Genomic DNA, 8,066 nt, shown 5'->3' with positions numbered 1-8,066 from the left:
GCTCTGAAGCTGCAGGTCTGACTTGTGTAGAAGGTTCAGTTGCAGCACAGGGATCCATGTCCCCTCTGGCTCTGGCACTGCCAAACATCCCAAGCTCAGGAGCACAGACTCCATTTTTCTGTGATAACCCCAAGGCAGAAGAGGCTTGCCTGGATTCCTTGGGGATGTGGTAGGGGTGCTGACACTGCAGAGTTGTGTGGTTGAGCCCTGCAGGAGGCTCCCCTGAAGGGCTATTTCTGTCCTTAGGCTCTGCAGTACTTGCAGCTTTTCCAGTCTGGAAGATGCTGTCTGTTTTAAATGCCTGAGGGTTAAATGGGCTTGTACTTGCATATTCTGAGGTTAAATATATCCAATCTGAGCCACTCGGATGTCATCAGTAACTAGCATGGTGTTGCTTTTTTGCTTTCCCCTGCACAGCCCTCAGCTGCTGGGTGCAAGAGGGGGGATGTCCCTGCTGATAGCACAGGGATGTCAATAAAGCAGTGAAAACAATTGCAGTGGCTAATTGATTTGTTAGTTTGCCAGGCCAGCAGATTGTGCAGCCTCATCCCTCCTTTCCTCTCCCTGACCTGCTGACCACTGCTCTCTTAGAGGCTGGACCTGCAGGGCTGAGGCAGAGGGCCCAGCAGCAGAGCTGTTTCTGCAGTGCCTTTGGCTTTCTTCCTGCAGGTGGGTCTGTTCTACGCTGCATGGGTTATGGGCAAAGGAAATGTCATGTTGCTTTTGGAGGGAGGGAAGGGCTGTGTTTGCCCACGGCTGTTTATCTGCCTTTGCAGTGTCTTCTCTCAATGGCATCAGACTCCCCTGGAGGTGGCTGCTGGCAGCAATGCGATCCCATTCAGTTGCAGTGCCCTGGGAAGGCACAGTGCTCCTCTCACAGCAGCAATCGTGTGAGGTCTGCTGTGCATCCCAAGGAGTGAGCTGGCTTCTGGCAGCAGCAGGTAAGGGCTGGAGCTGCAGTGCCTGCCTGCTGGCAGGGCTCAGCAATGTCCTTTCTTTCCCTGTGTTTCACGTTCTGCCCTCACACCTCTTCCTGTGGAGGTAGCAGTGAGCAGCACTTTGTCTCTGGAAGGCACAGCCCGTGTCTGCCCTGGATGCAGAGAGAAGTGGACTGGAGCTGGGCTCTTCAAGCCTAACAGCATTTGGGCAGAGGCACAGACTGGAGGCTCAGGCTGCAGGTTGGCAGCTGTGATGATGCAGAACTTCAGCACCAATGTTTGCATTTCTATGCAGTTCTCCCACATCTGCAGTTTCCCCACCAACCAGTTCTGAGCAAATTAGGGTTGGGCTCATCTTGGCAGAGCTTTTCTCCCATTAATCTGGAGGTTACTGTGGGGTCTTGCTGCTGCTGCAGCCTGCAAAACTGCTGCCAGTTGTTGCCAGCTGGAATGTGGCAAGCTGCTGTAGTGCCTTGTTAGAAGCTCAGTCCCAGCTTAGCACCAGGACGTTGATGTGCCTCCTGATGGCCTGTGTGATGACTTTTCAAATATTATGCAAATGCAGCATATAAGAGGCCAGCAGGTCATGCACCTTTAATGATTTGGAGATGCTCGGAAGGGGAGCAGGAGTTTCAAAATGCATCTTCACTGATGATTTCTTTCCCTATTTCTCTAAGTAGAACATCCTGGGTCTTTGCAGCTCTGCAGAACTAGAGGAGAAGCAGTGTGCAGGTGTGGTGAACGGGAAGCAAGGTGAGCACAGGTACCTGGGTGTGGTGGGAGGACAGCTCTGGAGCCCACTGGGCTGACTCTTAGGATCATGTAGTAGAAGCTGAGCCTGGAGCTCTACATCAGCAGGGCCACCTGGAACAGTGCTGGGCTGTGCTGCACTGGGCTCCAGTTTTGGAAGAAGTGGGAAGGACGGCATGAGATGGAAGCTGTGCTGGCTCTTGTTTCTGACAGGTTGATTTTGTCTTCTTCCTCGCTCGCTCTGTTCACCTGTATGTTCAGCCTCCAGCCTTTGCACAGCAATCCAGGGGGAAAAGGGACAGGAAAGCTGTGAGGCATTGTGTGAGTTGTGGTTTGGTAACAATTGTACCACCAATTAAATTACCTGAGTTTAGTCTGGCTTTGATGCACTGTTTATAGAATGCAGTCTCTAATCCAGGCAAATTGTGTTTCACTGGTACTTATATCTGTCTTAAAGTTGCAAATGCTTTATTTTGCTTGATTTCATGTCCTGTCTGCTGCTGGACCTTTAGGGCTGTCAGGGGATAGGCTTTGATTTTAAGAAAGTCTTTCCAGCCATATTGGGCTTGGAAGCTCTTTGGCAGGAGGAGAGCTGAAGGGTTCTTCTAAATGCAAGAAAACAGCTGCAATCCCCAAAACTCAAGGAGCTCTCCTGACTGTTGTCCCAGGCAGGTGGAACTGGGAGGAGCAGGGCTGTGTGAGGCTGTTTTAGTTGGTGTCCTCGTTGTTCAGTGCCTGCTACCCACAGGTGGTGTGAATGTGCACCTGCATGTCTGTGCTCCAAGAAGTAACCAGTATGGGCAGTTAGCTGTTGTTGGCTGATGGATGCTAAGGCTGCTGAGCTTCTGATCTTAGCTGTTGGAACATCAACATTTACAGAATCTCGCTTAAGTCCTTTGCACAGTACAATTGAGCTGAAAGCCTCAAGGGTCTCTGCCAAAAAGTGATCAGAGTTAATTTTTTAGGCAGACAAATCCTTTGCTAGCAGGAGGGCCTCCTAGCCTGGCACGTGCACTGTGCTGAAGGGAATGAGTGCAGAAGGGAGATGCTGCAGAGAACTGTAGGAGATGGAGGACTCTTCCAAAGCTGCTGAGAGGAGACACTTGGTTGCAGACATGCCTTGTTTGTGCTGCCAGTGCAGACCGGGGCAGGAGGGCAGGTTGTGCTGCAGCAGAGTGCTGCTAAAGCAGCAGAACCAAGCGACCATTGGCCCAGGGAGTTGGCAGTGGCTGATGCAGGATCGCTGAGGAATGGTGGTCTTGTTGCCTTGGGAATAATTTCCTGCCCTCCTTCCTACACGTCTTCCCAAATCTGCAGCTCCCAGCACGTTAGCCCTGTGTCAGTCAGAGCAGCCAGGGCTTTCACTTCTCACACGTTGCTGTGCAGTGAGGGCCTGGAGGAGGATGGAGCACGGTTCTGTCTCTGCCCACCACTCACTCCTTGTCAGCTCTGCTCCTGGGTTAGATCTAGGCAGCCAGCTGAGGGGGGCTGTCATCCACCAGCCCTTGTCTCCCTGTTCCCTGCTTGTGGTGTGGCTTTTAAACCAGCTCCAGGCAGGCAGTTGCTCAGGTGTGTTCACTGCAACCCATGTCAGAGTGCTTCTGGCAGGAGGTGGGGGCAACCTCATCCTAGGGACCAGCCCTACAGGCAGCAACCACAGGAGTGTGCAGTCAGATCAAGTGGTGATACAGGAGAGGCAGACAGGAGGTATGTTTTAAATACTTTTATTTCTTAATTTACATAAAGGTATAGATTTGGCTTATTTCTCTTCTTTTATACTCTGAGATTCACAATCAATTGCTCTTAAAAAATAAAATAGTCATTTGCTTCTGAAAGAAATCAGAAAACTATTTTATACTCCTCCTTGTATAACAAGAAAATATACTCCCATACATCACGTAGTAAAGGTGATAGTAAGCACTGGTTTACCAAACAATAAAGCAAACAGAGAAGACAACAGTTAGGGCAGAAGGTGCAGAGAACTCTGCTTTCCAGAGTACATCCATTCCTTTCATAGGATTCTGTCACCTGAGGTTCTCTCTTAGCCAGTTCTGTAAAAGGTGAGAGGCTGTTGGTTCCCCCACTCAGATTCTAGCTCCAAGTGACAGCAGCAGGAGGCAGTGTGGTTACTGGGCTTGGCAGCTTGCTGCTTTTCGGGTAATTTTCTTGCCTCTCTGTGCAGTTCCCATTACCTCTTCCTCTTGCTGTGTACAAACAGTCTAGTTGTTTCATAGCAAGTACATTGGTGCAAATGCAGTACTGGCTGCAGAGGGAGTTAATGCTTGCTTAAAAACAAAACCACACACCGTGCATGAAGTAAAGCAGAAGAAAGCTGTCATGATTCAAAAGGGCATCCTGGACCATCCCCTCTGGACAACCTATACCTGTGGGGTCAGGCACAGACCCTGATGCATGCAGCAAGGCTGCACCTAATACTCCAGGTCCCAGAGAGTGCAGGGAGGTCAGAAGGAGCCTTACTGCAAATCATCAGAGATGGGAGACCCTCAAGCAGAGAGGTGGGGAACAGGAGCAGCACTGGGGAAGGACCAGACAGAGCCCCAAGGAGTGGGGTGAGATGAAGCAGCACCCGCTGAAAACCTGTCTGCCTTTCCCCTCTCTTGGCTTTTCTTCTGAGGAGATGTACATGTGCTGGAATGGCAGGACATGAGTAGTAGTGCTTGCTCCCTTTTGGTGGTGTTTTCCCATGTTTTCAAATGCATTCAAGAGCTGCTTTTATGCACACTAATTTTCAGACATTCATATTAAGTCATTTTGTGTGCAGGAGATCAGGGGCTTTAAAAGTATTTGTGTTCTAATTGGAACTGTTTAATCTTATGTTGAAGTTTTGAATCTGAAACACAACATTGATGATGTAAGCAACTTGAGGTGATAGACTGGAATCTTGCTTCATTGGTTGTGGTGTGTACTAAAAGATAGGTATATAAAATCAATTACCTTTTCAAATTAACAGCCTTTCTTTAAAAAAACAAATACTAATTTTAATAAGAGCTGCTCTTCAGCTTTGATATAAGCAATGTCTTCAGTCTAAGTTCTCCTCCAGTTGCATACTGGCAGAAATGGGCCAACATCTTGGGATGGAGAATACTAAGTTAGAACCCAAGGAGGGGACATGGATGGCGACACAGGTCCAGTTTCTGTTTGATGACATGGACAGTTCATGCCCAGATTCAATGTACCTCTTCTTGTTGACTTAATCCTGCCGACCCTTGATCTAAGTGAGCTGCTTTCACTCCAATAGACCAAATACTTTTATAGGAGCTCTGACTGAACAATTCTTCCAGTTAGGAATACAAACAAGACACACTAAACAAGAAATCCAACCTTTCTGCTTTCAGCCATTAAAACATAGATCACAACATGTAAAGGGACAGCAGGATTCCTGTCCCTTCTCCTGTTCATCTTCATGAGCTATTCTGGTTGCTGCTTGGGCTTCTCTTGGTTAGCCTGGAACATGTGGGAGGGATTCAGGGATCTCTTGGCATGGGACTGCTACAAGTAGGACTTCCTTCTTACTCCCTTGCTTGCTCACATCCCTTTTTCCTTGTTAAAGAAGCATCCACAGCAATTTCCTTCATATACACAGAAGATAAAGCTGGCCTCCTGTAACAGTACTGTGCTTCTCCAGCAAGGCTTGGGTTTGGCACAAACAAGAAGAGATGGCAAAACTATAAAACACTTTGTTCCCTTTTCATTGTTGCCTTCAGAGAATTAAGTTTAAGGACAATTCTCGACCTCTGAACTTGATCAGGAATGCTTCATGTTGAAGTAAATTGACAGTAAATGCTAAAACAGAGAGAGCCTATCAGAAAAGCAGCTCAGGAAATACAGCTAATCTTCTTTGGTATCTGAAATGAAATGACTAATTGTTTCTTTTTAACCATCTTAACAAGGAATTTCTTAATGGGAATCAGAAATTCGTGTGCCTTTAAAGCCAAGTATTTGGCTTCTACAGTGTTGGTATTTCCCCTGCAAATGTAAATAGGGGCATAAGGTGGGAAACAAAAAATTGCTTTGGATTTTCTTTTTGTTATTTTTTCTAACATCCACTTGCTGTTTCCCAGAAGATGCCCAGGCACTCAAGGAAAATTTCTGGCTTAGTTGTTCAGCCAACTCTAGAGCCATTGTTTAACCATTTTACGTAACAGATGAAGAGGAAATGCTCAGATTTTTATAGGAATCACCCTCATAACACTGGCAGTGTAGGAATAGTGACTAGTTTGGTGGAGTTAGCAACCATCTCTACTACAATGCTTTGCTGTAGATTGCAGCACATCCTGGAAGTGAACTGGAGATAAAACCCAGATTTACTATCTATACCTTTCTTATGTCTGAACAAAGCTACAGCACAACAGAACAGCCATCTTGGAGATGAAACTCACATCCAGTCCCAGTTTTCCATTTCCTTTGCTGATTTAGTCATACTTGCAGCTTAACCACAGTTGCTTATTGTACATGAACACGAGTGAGGTACACCCAAAGTGTCTGGGTGCCTAACCTGGAAGGAGGTCTGGAAAGTCTGACTTCTGGGAGACATCTGAACAGAAAAAGGGAGTGAGAAGTTCACTGAACAAACGCCCTTTCTCTGGAAGCCTGACTCTCTCCAGGGCCTGTGCTCTCCGTGCTCTCCTTCCTTCCTGTCACTCTTGCAGCATTAAGCTGGCGCAGCATAAATTCGGCTTGTGGAGGTCAAGTGCAAGAAACAAGACCCTGTGAAATGATGCTCTGGCTGCTTTACAGCCACACTCTTCTGCATTTGAAACTCTTCTACAGAGTTCAGACACTGGCCTTGTGTCTTGAAGATAAATCATTAAGAGGCACCCCACTAAGAGCAGTCTAGGACAGTGTGTGGAGATGGACATGCATGACCTAACCATTGCCCCAAAGGGAACAGCACTGTAGAGTATCAGCTGCCTGCTCAGAAAATACTGATGAGGGAGAATTAGCACTGACAATACACGTAACATGATATGCATGTAAACAAAGCATGATGTTACTGGCACAGCAGTATTGCACTACCAGGCCATTGGTAAAGCAATTCAGCCAGATGGATTTTGGTATTTTATAAACCTGTGAACCTCCTAGGCAAGGCTGAATGTAGTATACTGAGCAAAATCTGGAGCCCCTAGTATTTCTGTCCAAAGTTTGGGGCCTTTCTGTAACAACCACCAGCACACCCAGTGCAATGCAACTCTCTCCTCTGTCCTGTTGCTCAGCCTCAGGTGACAGGTTCCATCCACCATGGGAACTCTTCCTGTGGTGTCCTTCTAGGACCTGATACCAGGGCACTGAGATGAGGAGAGTTGTGGACGTATTCATGTCTGGTATGGTTACACAGGCAGCTCCAGATTTCAAATGTTTAAATAAAAACTGTTCATCTAAATATATATATATATATATATATATCTGTCATCTAATGTCTTTAGCAGATAAAGCATCTTAGGACATATTTAAATAAAAAATAATAATCTAAATTGAGCCTTCAGTGTTAAAGAAAAAGTGATGTACAGAATAGGTCCCCAACTAGTGCAGTCTCTGGGTGTGGGAGTGCTGGCAGAACAGCAGCATTCAGTAGGACAGAAGTCCTGTAACAATGTGGACTTCATTGGCTACAACTAAAACCATTTACACAATCTACAGTCACTCACTTGGGTCCAGTGGAGAGTTGCTTTAGATGCTCAGAGGAACCTGTAATGTCCTTATGCTCAAGAAGCACTGTGTTCCAGGCTGCCCTGCTCATCTCCTGGTGCCTGACCCTGCAGGCTGGAGTGGCGTGGTGGATTTGGTGCTGCTATGTAGCCCTTCCAGGGTGGCGTGGAGCTGAGGGAGCCACCGTTTTCCAGTGTGGAAGGGCTTTGAGCTTGAGACTGTTGCTGGAAGCAGGAGTCCACACGTGGTTTCCTTCACCTTCAACTACAAGTGAGGAAAAAGGTGGTTAATGTCCTAGTAACGAGAGCTGATTGGTGGAAGTCTAGCACAGCTGGATTGGTATGGAGACTGGATGAACATAGTTCTGTGGGTTTTGTGAATGAGAAACACAAAGATGCTGAGATCCAGGCAAAATCTGCCCCAGATTTGGACTCCTATCTGTAGTATTTAAGGCAGCAGCCAAGTCTTGTTTGCATCAGTTGTTTAGGTACAACTCCTTGTGCTGTGGATTCAAACAGCTCAGACGACAACAGGGGCTGACTTTTGCTAGGCTGCTTTTAACCCCATCAGTTCATCAAAGAACTGAGAGACTGCCTCTCACCTTAAGTTTTCTTTTCCAAAACTGCTGTTTTTTGGAGAGCCCAGTTCAGGGGTGGGGGTCAGTCCAGCACACACGTGTGATAGCTCTGCTATTGGTCTTGCTGCTGACAG

The 8,066-nt window shown here is 47.1% G+C and overlaps 1 protein-coding gene across 1 annotated transcript in view; it reads right to left on the bottom strand.

Annotated features, from left to right (window-relative positions):
* Positions 1-3,396: 3,396 nt before the first annotated feature.
* LOC122166410 (protein spinster homolog 2-like) overlaps positions 3,397-8,066 on the bottom strand; it is a 123,316-nt gene continuing 118,646 nt past the window's right edge. Inside the window, exon 13 of the mRNA XM_042830166.1 lies at positions 3,397-7,619. The gene's annotated coding sequence lies outside the window, so the exon portion shown is untranslated. The remainder of the gene's footprint in view (positions 7,620-8,066) is intronic.

Source organism: Centrocercus urophasianus, unplaced genomic scaffold, assembly GCF_019232065.1.
Source record: "Centrocercus urophasianus isolate 14NV4802_14NV808 unplaced genomic scaffold, USGS_Curo_1.0 seq_33, whole genome shotgun sequence".
In the NCBI taxonomy this organism is placed as follows: domain Eukaryota; kingdom Metazoa; phylum Chordata; class Aves; order Galliformes; family Phasianidae; genus Centrocercus; species Centrocercus urophasianus.
This window is presented reverse-complemented; position numbering and strand designations above follow the sequence as displayed.